Source organism: Tiliqua scincoides, chromosome 1 (assembly GCF_035046505.1).
Source record: "Tiliqua scincoides isolate rTilSci1 chromosome 1, rTilSci1.hap2, whole genome shotgun sequence".
NCBI lineage: Eukaryota > Metazoa > Chordata > Lepidosauria > Squamata > Scincidae > Tiliqua > Tiliqua scincoides.
Genome location: NC_089821.1, coordinates 103,476,550 through 103,490,663, shown reverse-complemented (window position 1 = coordinate 103,490,663; position 14,114 = coordinate 103,476,550). Strand labels below are relative to the sequence as shown.

The 14,114-nt window shown below is 42.3% G+C and overlaps 1 protein-coding gene across 5 annotated transcripts in view; it reads right to left on the bottom strand.

The window, feature by feature from the left end:
• Positions 1 to 14,114, bottom strand: part of XIRP2 (xin actin binding repeat containing 2) — a 92,878-nt gene that overhangs the window by 22,025 nt on the left and 56,739 nt on the right. The window lies entirely within an intron of this gene.

The following is a 14,114-nucleotide window of genomic DNA, read 5'->3' as shown; positions in this document are numbered from 1 at the left end:
ACTTCTGAGTAGACATGCATACGGCAGGATTGCACTGGAGCTATAATCTGCTTTTTAAAATATTCTAAATTTTGAATTGAGGATTATGCTTTATGCACACTTACAGCCAAACTGCATGTTATGCCAAAAGCACCATCAAGAGACATGCTCAGGCTTGATAATCTCTCTTTTTTAACAAAAGTAGGCCAAGGAGGAAGGGGTTGACCTACACCAGGGATGTGGCTCATGATATGACAAGATTTCCTATGCATATCTGCTTAGAAGGAAGTCCAACTGAGGTCACCGGGACTTATTCCCAGGTAAATGCGCATAGGCTTGCATATAGTGCATATAGGATGGCAGCCTGAGTGTGGGTAATGCCTTTTCCTGGATTGTTCCAGGGAAACTCCAGACGTTTTTTGCCCCCAGGTTGCTGAAAGCAGCCACTTTGGGGTGCTAATAGGGGCTTCGGGGATATTAGACCTGCAGACTTTGAACTTAAATTTACCTTTTCATTGTATTGCTTCTTTGTTACGTTGCACAGGTTCATTGTTTGACACAGTAGCAGGTATGAAACAATTAGAGAATACTAATTTTGTGTTAAGAAAAAACGATCTTGGACTAAACAGCATGGGCAGTATGAAGAGTTTCCGCCATCTCATTTATGAACTATATTAGAATCAGCATGGTTTAATTTATCCTCTGTATCCAACACTCAGTCTCTCTGTCTGTCCACCCATCCATCTTACTTTGCTTTTGTACATCCGCGGTAAAAACCTGTCAATCCCTTTCAAGCAAAAGCCTAAACAGAATGGATGAGGCCAACGTGTTAGTAACCAATATCTATAATCACATTCTCCTGTGAGAGATCCAGCTCGAGGTCTCGGAAGGGAGTGATGGCCATATTCTTCAGAGGTGACCCAGGTGCACTTCTCTGGTTCTACTTGCAATAATCCATTTTTCCTGAGCTTTCTGTGTTTTTATGATGAGCCAAACTTCATAGTAGTGAATACTCTTTGTTATGGCTTGGTGTCCTCCAGTCTATAATAATTCACCTTGTATTACATTTATCCGTTTCCATGAAGAAAGCCAGGTGCTTTTTGTCTGACAGCGTTTGTGCCTGACAGACAGGTTTAAGCAGTACTGACTATCTGGCTTCCCTAACCTTCAAAATCTATTTAGGGGATGTGCCTGAGATTTTTTCCCCCCCAAGAATGGAAATGGTTCTTCCCATTTTCAACAACACAAGGCACACACCTATGTAACTACAGTAGATTGCATTTTATTTTTCTAAAAGGCTCAAGTCCTGCATTATATATTATTTCTAATAGACTTAAGTCTAATTATAGTAAATGAAGCTTACTCCAAGTAAGTGTGGATAGTATTGCAGCCTCAGAGCCCAATTCTGGGCTCGCGCTCCAGCTCATTGCCAGCGCACACTGTCACAAATATGCCATAAGGCACATTTGCAGGCCCTACCATCGGGCGAGCGCGATGCGGTCACACGGACCACCGAGCAGCGGAGATGTAAGTGGGGTATGGGGGAGGCGGGGAGGAGGCGTTCCAGGGAGGGGGGAGGCAGGCAGAGAGGGTGGAGGCAGGGGGAGGCGTGCTGGGGGGAAGGAATGGAGAGGGAGGGAAGCGGGACAGGTGGAGTGACGCTCCACTGGATCCAGAGCCTCCATGTTGAGCTTGCTACCCTACATGGAGGCTCTTGATTCTTGAGTAGACCCATTTTGGAGCTACTCTCTTTACCCAGGGGAAAGGGACAAAAGTCCCCTTCTCCTGAGGAGCCGCCGGTGGCTGCCTGAAGCGCACAGGATGTGGCGGCAGTCATTTTTGGTGCCGCCACAGCCACGCGTGCCGGGCAGCTCAGAATTGGACTGTCAGTTCCCTACCTTTTCCAAATAGCAGCTGAATAAAACATGAAAAACTGTTCATAATACCTGAGGCATTGGGAGAGGGGGAAGAAGGTACAGAGAGGCACTGTCAAAACTGACAGCATTGACCATTTGTTTGGGGTTCCATACATGGTCCCAGCCCAGCAACAGGACCCTGTATCAGGCTTAGGTACTGGATGCAGGGATTCAGCAACAGGAAATGAACATATGGAACACATTTGCTCATATGGGACCAAGTCCATTGCAGTTGTAGCGCTATCTCTATGAAGAATGTCCCATTGCATGTGCATTGCATATAATATATCAGCGGCTGTCATACTTACCAGGACCAGGACCACCTTGTCCTGTGTGTGTGTGTGTGTGGGGGGGGGGGTGATTCAGATTGGGACTGCAGCAGGTGGAGAGGTCAACCTTTCCTCCTTGTGCCATTATCTCTGCTGAAAACCACCCACTGTGCCACTGTATGCTCCCAAAGTGGCTATTTGCAGCAACAAAGATTCTTTGTCCAGCCCTTATCCTTAGGGATCTTGTCTATCTTGAACCTGATTCTTTTCTGTCTCTTTTATGTCCTTTACATTCTTCTGTTCTTATTTCTGCATTGTCCACTAGTGAGCTTGTTTCAAATTCTTCTTCCGACCACAATTGATGCTCTTGTTCCACTATCTATTTGTACTCATCATCCTTGTCCATCTCAGTCTTGGTTTTATTCTTCATTGTGTTATCTTCATTGATGTACTTGGGCTGATAAACATTTACAGGACAAGGCCTGAACAAATGGAGAATTTCTTCATTATGAATGTATGCTCATGCTACTTTCTTTTTGGGTTCACAATCTTATTTTTCAAAATTGATTTATTCTAATCTTCCATCTTCTGGCTGCCTCTCTTCAGCTACTAATTCTGTGCTCCACCTTTCTATACCTTCCTCCTCCTCCCCCAATGCCTCAGGTATTAGGGACAGTTTTTCATGTTTTATTCAGCTGCTAACTTCTCTATTTCTGTTATCTAGTCTTCTTTTGTTTTCTGTATCTCTTCTGTTTGACACTTCTTGAGTTACGATAACCCCTTACTTTTCTACTTTCCGATTTCTTTGGATGGTCTTATTTTTTGTTCTCTAAAATTACTGCTTCTGTTATTGGTATTATTCCCTCTTTTTTCCTTCTAAATAAGTTTATTCCATTTATACTGGGTTTTTTTACATTTTGATTCTTTTTTTTTTGGTATTTGATGAATTTTGTTCAGACTTGGGCAGCCCAATCCTGAGCGGCACAGCACCTGCACTCTGCCCACTGTGCCAGCACTGGGTGTTGCAAAAGTGCCATAAGGGCACTGGTGGGAGAGACGCAGCACTAGTTGGTGCTCTACCTCAGTGCCGGAAAAACGCCAGGAGGACCAGTGGGCGGTATCCCTACCAAGTAGTGGTGAGGCTTTTTGGGGTGGGGGAAGGAGGAGAGGTGGGAAGGGGGCAGAATTGGGTGGAGGGAGGGAGAGAGGGCAGATCGGATCTGGGAGGGGGGCATGGATGAAGGCTGAGGCCTCCCTCCACAGCCATGGAAACCAACACGGATCTTCTCAGTTATGCACCCGCACAAGAGCGGGCACAGATTCAAGTTGACCCATCAAGGTAAGCTGCACTGGACACGGGTAAGGAAACCAATGTTCCCTTTTCCCAAGTCGACCGCCAGTAGTTTCCCTGGCTCCACAGTTTACGTTGCACCAAGGACGTTTAGAATTGGCCTGTCAATCTGCTTTAATTTCTCTATTTCTAAAATCTTGAATATTTTATAGTTTTTTCTTCTTTCTTTTGTTCTTAAATTGCTTGCACATGTTATTTTCTCTCAGTATTTGGATTTTATTATACAAGTGGAGCCTCTTTATCCACAGATTCAGCATCCACAGATTTGCCCCACTGTGAATGCCAAACCCCTGGATCGTCCCCCCTGCAGATCTCCCAGACATGACCAGAATCTTGTTCTGATTGTACCTGGGAGATTTTCTGAGCCTCAGAGAGGCTCTCTGAGCCTCTCTGAGGCTCAGAATGACCCCCAGAGCTGTTTTCGGATAACTTTTGATTTTACCAGAAGTCATGAACCATTCTGAGAGTCATTCTGAGCCTCAGAGAGGTCGCATGAGGTGGCGCACAGTCTCTCCGATGCTCAGAACAGCTCTAGGCATGAGGCTGTGATCACATTCAGAGCCAAGGTGAGCTCCGAATACTGCAGATTTTATTATCCATGGTTTTCAATATCTGCAGATGGTCTGGGAATGGAACCCCCAAGGATAAAAAGGTTCCATCTGTATCCAATACTTTATTAATCCTTATCAATCTGATTCCATGCTTACCAGTGAACAAAACTATTTTACTTTCATTTCTTAACTTATGTGAGTGAACAAGTATTTTGTTCTTTTCTTGATCTGTCCTCTGTCTTCAACACAGTCAATCATCCTTTCCTTTTGTATGATTCTGATTTTTATGTTTCTGTTGCATCTTGGTTTTCCTCTTAGCTTTTTAATCATACTTGTCAAGTTTTTGTTAATCCGTATTCCTTATGGTTCGGTTTTAGACCCTTTGCTTTTTATTCTTTATCTTCATCCTTTAGATTCCCTTATTCAATCCTTTGACATTAGTGTTCATGTATATGCTGACGATATTCAATTATCCTTTTCTGTCCCTGTCTTCTTCTTTTGTTAGTATTTCATCTTGTCTTGATGATACTCCTCATGGCTCTCTGCTCACTCTTTGAAGTTAAATCTTCAAACAGAAGACACAATTTCTTATTTTTCCTCTGGTCTCTTCTTTTCCTGTTCCTTCTGTTTTTTTTTGTTTTTTGTTTTTTTTTTTGGCTGTTGCTGATGTTATCATTTCTTTTCCTCAAGCTAGAGTTCTTGGTGTGACTTTTTGATCTATTTCTTCACAGATTCTATCATTAGCCAAGTCCTGTCATTTTTGGTTTTCAAAGATTCCTAACATTCATTCTTTTCTTTCTATTGATTCAGCCCATGTTTGGATCATTCTGCTTTTGTCCCAGTTGGGTTACTGCAATATTCACTTACAAGGGGGCTGAAATGGGGTGAAAGGGGCAGGGAGGGGGCAGGGAGGAATTAGGGGGGCAAATCTGGCAGTGCTGGCACATGTTATACAGTGGTGGACCTCCCCTCAAGGAGCCTGGGGCAAAGCTTTGAGACGCCCCCCATGTGAAGCTGCCCTTCCCCACTCACCTGGACTGATATGGAGCCTTGCACGACTCCAAGACCAATGGGAGACCATCTGAGGCTTCCTCGTGGTCTTAAACTGTTCTTCCAAAAAACCAGAAGCACAGTTTTCAGCCTAATTAAGGCTTCCTGTATGGTCCTGGAGTCACGTGAGCCCCATTCATCTGATGGGAGGTTTGATGCTGATGCTACACTTCCTGGTTCATTTCTAGCTCTGAAAAATGAAGCTCTTGTCTGATCTTGGAAGCTAAGCAGAGTCAGACCTGGTTAGTACTTGGATGGGAGACTGCCAGAAAATACCGGGTGCTGTAGGCTTATACCATAGTCTTTCGAGACTGAAGGTTGCCAACCAGAACTTGTTTTCTATTAACAATTTCCAAATTTTACCGTATAAGTATAATGCTTTTTATAATGCTTTAAAATGCTTCCCCATCCTCAACCCTAGGATTGCAATACAGGGCACCCCCATATCCGCAGATCCTGTATCAGCGGATTCAGTTAACCATGGATCGAGTCTGCCTCCTGTTTGCCCATATCCACAGTTTCAGCCATCTGCATGGGGGTTCTGGAACGGAACCCTCGTGGATAAGGGGGCACGCCTGTGCACAAAACAAACTTTAAAGTAACTTACTGAAGAAAAATAATGAGAACACAGTTCTATCCAACTTTCCAGCACTGATGCAACAACAATGCAACCCCAAGATAAGAAAGTAAATGTTACCTTGCCTTACCTTGAGGAGGCCTTAGTGACTGCCACCCCCACCAAGATGCAGTGCATGCCCTGTTGGCACAGCTACATCAGCACTGGGAATTTGGATAGGATTGGACCCTAAGTAAAGTCAAAAGCTGCACAATGAAAAGAAAATCCAGGATAAAATTGTCTACATTTGACCTAAGAGATGAGGAATTATTACTGTAATTTATCATCAGATCTGTTTAAAGGAACATTATGCAAAACCATCAATAGTATTCCTAATATTGGATTATGTCCAGTGCTGAATCTTGCTCAAACTCCTATGGCAAACTTGGGTATAGTGGCTGGTTGGCAACCTTCAGTCTCGAAAGACTATGGTATAAGCCTACAGCACCTAGTATTCCCAAGCGGTCTCCCATCCAAGTACTAACCAGGCCTGACCCTGCTTAGCTTCAGAGATCAAACAAGATCGGGCATGTGCAGGGTAACAGGATTGTGATGCCATTGTCAAATAAGGGCAGATCTGGATTCAGATGTTACCATAAGCTACATGCATTCTTGCTTGTGATAGGATAATGAGATGGACTTATCTTTACATTTCCTTGAGTGGCTTAAAAGAACTTTCAAAATGGAAAACATCACACTGATTAAAAGAAATTGATTGATTTCTTGTGGTGGCAAAGTACTGGGCATGAATTCCCTTAAGAACCATCAAAAATCTGTGAACTCAAAACCTCAGCTTATGCTGCTCCAGAAGGGAGAAAATGAATAACACGATTAGATGAGACTTTTGCTGGAGGCTACTTTCTGTGTATGTGTCAAAGATCCCTCAAGGGATGAAGATACCACATGTGTCTCATATGCACTTATTTTTAGCCTTGGGTCTACTCTAAGTGAATCTGATGTGCAAGGGATACGTACTAGTTGAGACTGCACCAAGGGAACATTTGGTACATTACTGCCAAATAATGTTAAGTCAGACAGTGAGCACCTATTTTCCACTAGGAGTGTGTATTATTTATGATTCTACGTCTAACAGAAGAGAAAGCGCCATCAGATACAGAGCGCAGGGAAAGTCAAAAAAAGAATATGAAAATGCACAGCAGAATTGCAGAAGTATCTGCCTTATATATCAGAGGCAGAAAGAAGGTCACTCCAGAGCTACCAGCCATTCCTGAACCTTTTGCTCCCCCCCCCCACTCACGGTGGTTTGAATTTGTTGGGTTCTCCCTTTCTCCCAGGAGCAAATCCCAGCCCAGCTTGGAAGCAAGGGTGGAATATTGAGGGGAATGCACTACTGAGGTTTGGGTGTGTGTGCGCTCATGAATGCATGTCTATAAGAACAACCAAAAAGGTGTCACTTTTGCAACTAGCTCCACCTCCCCAAGCTGCCATTTCACACTGGTAGCTCCCAAGGCTCTGGCAGAAAAAAAGGGCTCCAAAAGCCTACAGACTGCCCTCCTATAATATCATATGCAAAATGTTAATGATGCAAATCCAGGTACAGCCATCAACCACTAAATACAATTCACCCATCAACTACTAATACAACACCTACAATGCAAGTTTTATTTAATATGTATTTTATTACATGCATTTTAATAGTATTGGAAGCTGCCTTGGGTGCCCTTTGGGGAGAAAGGCAGGATATAAATTGAATGAATGAATGAATGAATGAATGAATGAATGAATGAGCGCAATCCAGTCTAAATGAAGTATTCTGTGTTTTGCTGCTTTCAGTAGAAAGATTAAGCATATAATGTGAGTCTCTTGCACTGAAATTAGGAGAATATAAAAAGCCCCACTTTGGATGATTTTTTAAAAATCTTTTTTTTTAGTTGCAAAGGCAGGTAACTCTATAAAGGAAATAACATGTAAAATAACTCAATGAACAAACTTTTAAATCAGTTAAAGTTAAAAAAGGGAAGTACAAAATGTATTTGGCCTTGGTATCCCATGTTGGGGGGCAGGGGCTTCAGGGGTGCTTTTCAGCAGGTAAACAATAATTGAGGTGAAAAAACTCCTCTTCCTCTGCTGCCGCTCCATTCTAAATTGTCCCTACTTATTCCTACAAGGAATGACTGTTGGGGTTTGGATGATGGTGTGGATCAGGTTGGGCTACAACCAAGGGATTGAGTATATAGTTTACAATTGCTGGCACTCAAGTTAAAGGATTTCAGGTAATGAGAAAAACCTCTGCCTGAGACCCTGAAGAGCCACTGCTAATCAGAGCAGACAGTACTGGGTTAGATGGATCAATTTTTCTGCTCAGTATAAAGCAGATCCTTATATACAAGTTCCTGTGAGATTGGCATTGCTACCTGCACAGTAAGAAGTTGCGTACTTATCAGAATCAATATGTAACTCATGGGAGGAAGCAACTTTGCTTTCTTGAAGAACACCACTTGCTGTGAATTCAGCAACTGTTGAAGTATTTTATCTTTGCATCTAGCAGTAGCATGTTAAGCACATTAACAGCCCAATCCTAGGCTGTCCTACTGCCAGTGGTGGGTAAATGTACGGTAAGGAAGCAGGGCTGGTGGGGAAGGTCTGTGCCACTCTGTCAAAGCTGCAGATTGACCCCTGGACGCCACTGCTGAGCAGGTAAGCACAGAGCAGTACAGGAGTATGAACAAAGTGGCAGGAGGAGGGCAGGAGCAGAATGGGAGCAGAATGGGGGGAGGGACAAGCCCAAGAGGGGGTAGAACCAGCAGAGGCCTCCTCTGTTGAATCCTATCCTCTGTGTCAGATTCTAAAGCCCAACACAGGGCTTCTCGAGTCTCTGCCAGTGAAATAGCTGGTGAATACTTGAGAAGCCCCATTGAGTAGGCTGGGGCTTTACTCGGGGTAAGTGGACGAATGTCCCCTTCCCTCAAGGAGACCTCCAGCCTGCTTGGATCCAGCATGGGATCCGGTGGTAGCTATTTGGAGCCACAACTCCTGTGCTCAATAGGATTGGGCCCTTAGAATGTTATTTGGATTCTTTTAATTTCTTGGACACCGAAATGCGTAAACTATTTTTTTCGAAATTGCTTTTTCTTGAAATGCCCCTTTGTTTTACCTTGATTTATAAAGCCTTCTGCAGCTTCGGAATGCGTCACTCTGGGACTACCTCATAGGCATATAACAAAAGAGAGTTAAGGAAAGTGTGCATAGCAGTACTCAGTACCAGCCTGCAGCCCAATCCTATGCATGTCTACTCAGAAGTAAGTCTCATTATAGTCAATGGGGCTTACTCCCAGGAAAATGTGGATAGGATTGGGTTGCTAGACTGTGGTGAAGTTCCAGGAACCATTTTCTGTCTAAGAAAAGGGATTGCATAAATTTCACTTTTAAATATATTTATATTGTCTATATCACTTATACTAATTATGTTTATTATGTATATATTAATATATTAAATATTTTAAAACATATTTTATCATTATAAAAACATAATTATATGTTTTAATGGTCGTATTATTATTTTTTGATTGTACACTAAAAACAGGTGCCAGTTTATGCTGTGTTTTTCTCTTACACACACACACACACACACACACACACACACACAAACAAATACACATGCCCTAGTTGCTATTAGCTACAGAGAAAACCATGGAGGTAGTCATACTGTACCTGTGTGCTTTCCTCTATGGCTGTTTGTTTATTTTGTGAGAAAAGCATATAATTTATATTGAGAGATGGCATGTGGAAAAAGGACTAATTCCCCCCTCAGTTGTGTTTCGGCTCTAATCCAAATCTCTTACCACTACCTTCACTGCATCTTGTAGCCTTAAGAAAAAGATCTGAATTGGGATCTCCTGCATCATGTAGAAAATATAATACCAGGTTGTTTTTTTTAAAATAATGTTGTTTTATTGTTGCTAAACAAGATTTCATTGTTTTATTGCCCAATCCTATACAGGCCTTACAGTGGTGAATCTCGTGATCTACCAGGTAAGGCCTGGAACAATGGTGCAAAAGTTCTTCCTTGTTCTAAGGGTCAGGCACACCACTGCAAATGGCCAGAGGCCATACACAGGCACCACTGACCCAAAGAAACTCCCCCATCCTCCACTGGAGTAGCTCACTGGTACACATGAATATTATATCCCCCTTTCTGGCCTGGCCCGCCCCCCCTTCTCAGATTTACACCAGCTAGAGCTGCTATCAGTCCAAGAAGACCCACTGGAAGCCAGGCCGCCTATGAGGAAGAAAGTAAAAAAAAAGTTCTCTCTCCTTAACTGTCTGGTTACTCCCCCACTGGCGTTTGGGGGGGGGGGGATGCTAAGTTTTTCAGGTGCCTGAATGCCTATGTAAAGCAGCCCTTCTCACTTGCCTGCAGAGCTATTTGGAGTAGGGAGAGTGAAGTGGAGGCATCTTCTCTGCTTTACTCTCCCTTCTCTGAATGGCTCTGCAGGTGAGGGGCTGCTTTGCACCAGGGTTCAGGCACCTGAAAAAATTAGTGTTTTGCCCTCTCTTAGGAATCCCCCAGTGGCTCCCCACCCCAGTACCATACATCGTGTGCTCCAGGAGTGGCACTGCATGCTATGGACTGGCAGGGGACAGGATTGGGCCCTTAGTGCATTGACTTTGTAAGCTGTCCTAGAAATGCTTATGTTGAAAATTGGGATAAATATTTACAAATAACAAAAAAAAATGAGGAGAAAAAAGAGTCTTGCAACTTCTGGAGACTGAAAGAGGCTTTCATTCAATTAGTAATATCTCATGAATTATGGCACTCTTAATTGGATTTTCACATGCAGCAGCTTACCTACTACAGGTTTGTAAAATGCTAAGGTAAGTGAACCTTTAGGCATCTGTTCTCTCATCTCTGTGTGCTGGCTTTATACAAATAAATCCTATTAACAGTAATATGTGCTTCGGGGCTAATAGTACCTCAGTACTATTAAAAATATGTTGGCTAAAAAGGAATCCCAAACACAGGATTCATTCAAAGAGAAAACAGAGGTTACTTTTTCAGTGTTAATGAAACAAGGCAGAGCAGCAGGAGGGACTGTATGGATACAACAAGTGGCCAATCTTATCATGATTTAGAAGAAAGCCTCAAATGGTTCAATGGAACTTACTTCCAGGTACGTGTGCACAGGGTGACCAGATACAGTGGAGGACAGAGTGCCTATACCTTTAACCAGTGTATAGAAGAGGAAATTTTGGCAGGTGCAGCTCAACATGAAGGGTTTGAAAAGCTACACCTGCCAAAATTTCCTCTTCTACACACTAGTTAAAGGTATAGGCACTCTGTCCTCCATTGTATCTGGTCAACCTGGCCATAGACTATGTGTCATTTAAGTGTTACAAGTAATAATTGATTAAACTGTGATAATATTGGTTTAGATACCCTAAATTCAGATTAAATATATAAATATATCTTTTCAGTATACTACACTGAAACTCAAACTGTTTCTCAAACTGTGGGCTGGGACCCACTAGGTGGGTTGCGAACCAATTTCAGGTGGGTCCCATTCATTTCAATATTTTATTTTTAATATATTGGACTTGATGCTACTATGGCATGTGACTGCATTTGGGGAAATGTGACAGGCTGTACTTTTCACAGGTTACTATGTATATAGAAGATCTGAGGCTGCCAGTTCGAAACAACTGGAAGTACCGGAGAACTGATGACACGCTGATATACTGATGAGCTGACCCTCGGTGGCAAAGAGGAGTTGCCGTCAAGTGGAGCGTGGGAGGCGAAGGGCCAGAGAGAGGCCAGACCGGGAAGGAATCCAGCTGGAACGAGGAGTTCTATGAAAGACTATTCAATTGTAAAAATTGAATAGCTGGAAAGAGGAGTTCTATGTAAACTATTCAATTGTAAAAATCTCTATGGGGGTTTAGAACAGCCTGCCTATGTAAACCACCTTGGATTAAAGTCTGAGGAGAAATTTGATGACCAAAGAAAGGCGGTTTATAAATACCTGCATAAACAAATACAAATATGCTTTTAACAATGCTAGTAAATGGGACTTACTCCTGGATAAGTGTGGGTAGGATTGCAGCCTAAGATTGTTTAGCTGCTTGATGATATCACTTCCAGTCAAGACCACTTCCGGTGGGTCCTGACAGATTCTCATTCAAAAATGTGGGTCCTGGTGCTAAAAGTTTGAGAACCACTGCAGTATAGTATTTAAATTGAGCATAGTCAATTCAAGATGACCCACCTCAGCTGCCTGTGATTTGGCAGGGGTGCTACAGCTCAGAAGGGTTCAGGAAGATGTAGATGCTCTTGTCCTTGACTGTGTGGGTGTGGCTGATGGTCATCTGAACTGGCCCAGGACATAAACATGTACTGTATAAATAAACATGTGCCTTACAGATTTGTTATGCAACACAACACAATCCTATACAGGTTTACTCAAAAGTAAGTCTCATTGAGCTGAATGGGACTTACTCCCAGGTAAGTGCATGTAGGATTGCAGCCAATGTCTGTTAATGATTTTGCATTTTTATTGTGATTTCCATAGCAAAACAAAATCATTACCCTCATGACACTATAAGATGTGGTATCATCTGAGCCAGCACCCACTGTCACGAAATGAACTTGTTGGCCCCAGTTCACCAGTTCTCTGCATGCACAGGACATCCAGTGCACCTACTTCTCCCACAGTACACATCTGCCTCTATTGTTTTGAGTTGCAAAATCCACTGCAACTGCTTCAACTAGGTGTACGTATGCAATATTTTAAAAGTTTAATGTGAAGAAACTATATGTAGAACTACGTATTATGTGAGGCATGGGGTTACCACCAAAAGTGGCACCCACCTGTTGATCTTTGCAACATCATCTTCTGATTTTACCCACCCCAACGCTGCTAAATATCATTGGCAGCTGCTGGTGGAATGGGGAAATGCAGAATGTTAAGATGTCATCACATAGGGTAAATTGTCCTACATGTTTGAGAGGAGGGGGCAAAGCTTGACATTGACATACAGTCTTCAGATGGCAACCGTTTGCGGCATAAAACATGTCATTCCACCTTGGGTCTTAATAGACAGCAAGAAAGCATAGCAGCTATTTTAAATTACTCTTTTAAAATTCACTGTTTAACTATAAAAGCATCCTAAGAGCATAATGTCTCAGTTGTTGACAACACCCAAACTCCTGTATGTTTATGAAGTATCCAGGAGAACCTGGTTCCATAAAGTCTATTCTTAGTCATTTGAAGCTTTTAAAGCTCCCATCTTTTATAATGGACTAACGAGACAGGTGGTACAGTACTCTGGGAAGACAGACAAGATTGGCTTTGTGCAGTTAAATCATGCATTTATCTATCAGCAGCCTTGCTTTGGTTCTTGCCTCCTCCTCCCTCTTTGTGAAATCCATTTCCCCCCACCCACAACCTGATATGGCAGTTTCACATCCTTGTTTCTGTCAGATTGTGTGGAAGAGTTTAATCAAAATTCTGCATTTGCAGATGCTCAGTGTCATTGACATGTACCTCCAGCATTAAACGCACAGAATTTGTTAGCAATGTTTTTCATTCTTTATATATTCTTCACAGCCCATAGAGAAAAAAAAACAAAAACCTGCCTTTGGATACAAAGTTTTGTTTTTATGTAAAGAAAACCTGCTCACGTTGATATCCAAAGGCTGTTAACTGTCTCATTGTGGGCTTTAAGAGCTGGATGGCATAATTGACTATGACCTTGTGTGTGGGTGACCTTGACAACTATCCTGAGACCACAGGGCTTTATTTATCCATTCGGTGGAGTTTTAAGTGAACACCATTTGGTTGCTTCATAGATGAGCACAACATATTAGAGTAAATGTGACTGTTTATCAAGAAGCCATTACTATTTTTCAAAATGAACCGCACAATGAGTTTCATTACACCATCCCTCACATATTCCAAAAATCATTAACTTGTCTGCAACAGTTTTTTTCCTTCTTCATGATATATGATAATGAAGTAATAAAATACATAAACCTCTTATCTAAATCAACATTTGGAAGCTGCATTTATATGGCTTTGTGCAGCATCTGGTTCCTTCTGTGTCATTTTTGATCTGTTTAGAGAAGCTGATTAACTTTAACACAAAGAAAACAGCAAATTCCTGAAGAGAACAGCTTAGCATAGCTTCAAGCAAAATATATGCAAAACACAAGCAGATAGTTTATAATGAATTATAACCTAACGATGCGGCTTATATTTTCATATATTTGGCCTTAGATCAGATGTAAGTTTGGATCACTATTCTATAGCGAGAGGTTTAGCGGGCTTTTCTTTTCTAACCTTCGGAGACAATAGTATGCGCAAAATAGAAATGCTAGGTAGGCATGCTCATGTCAGAAACTACCTCTTTAAAGCCAAGTGGATG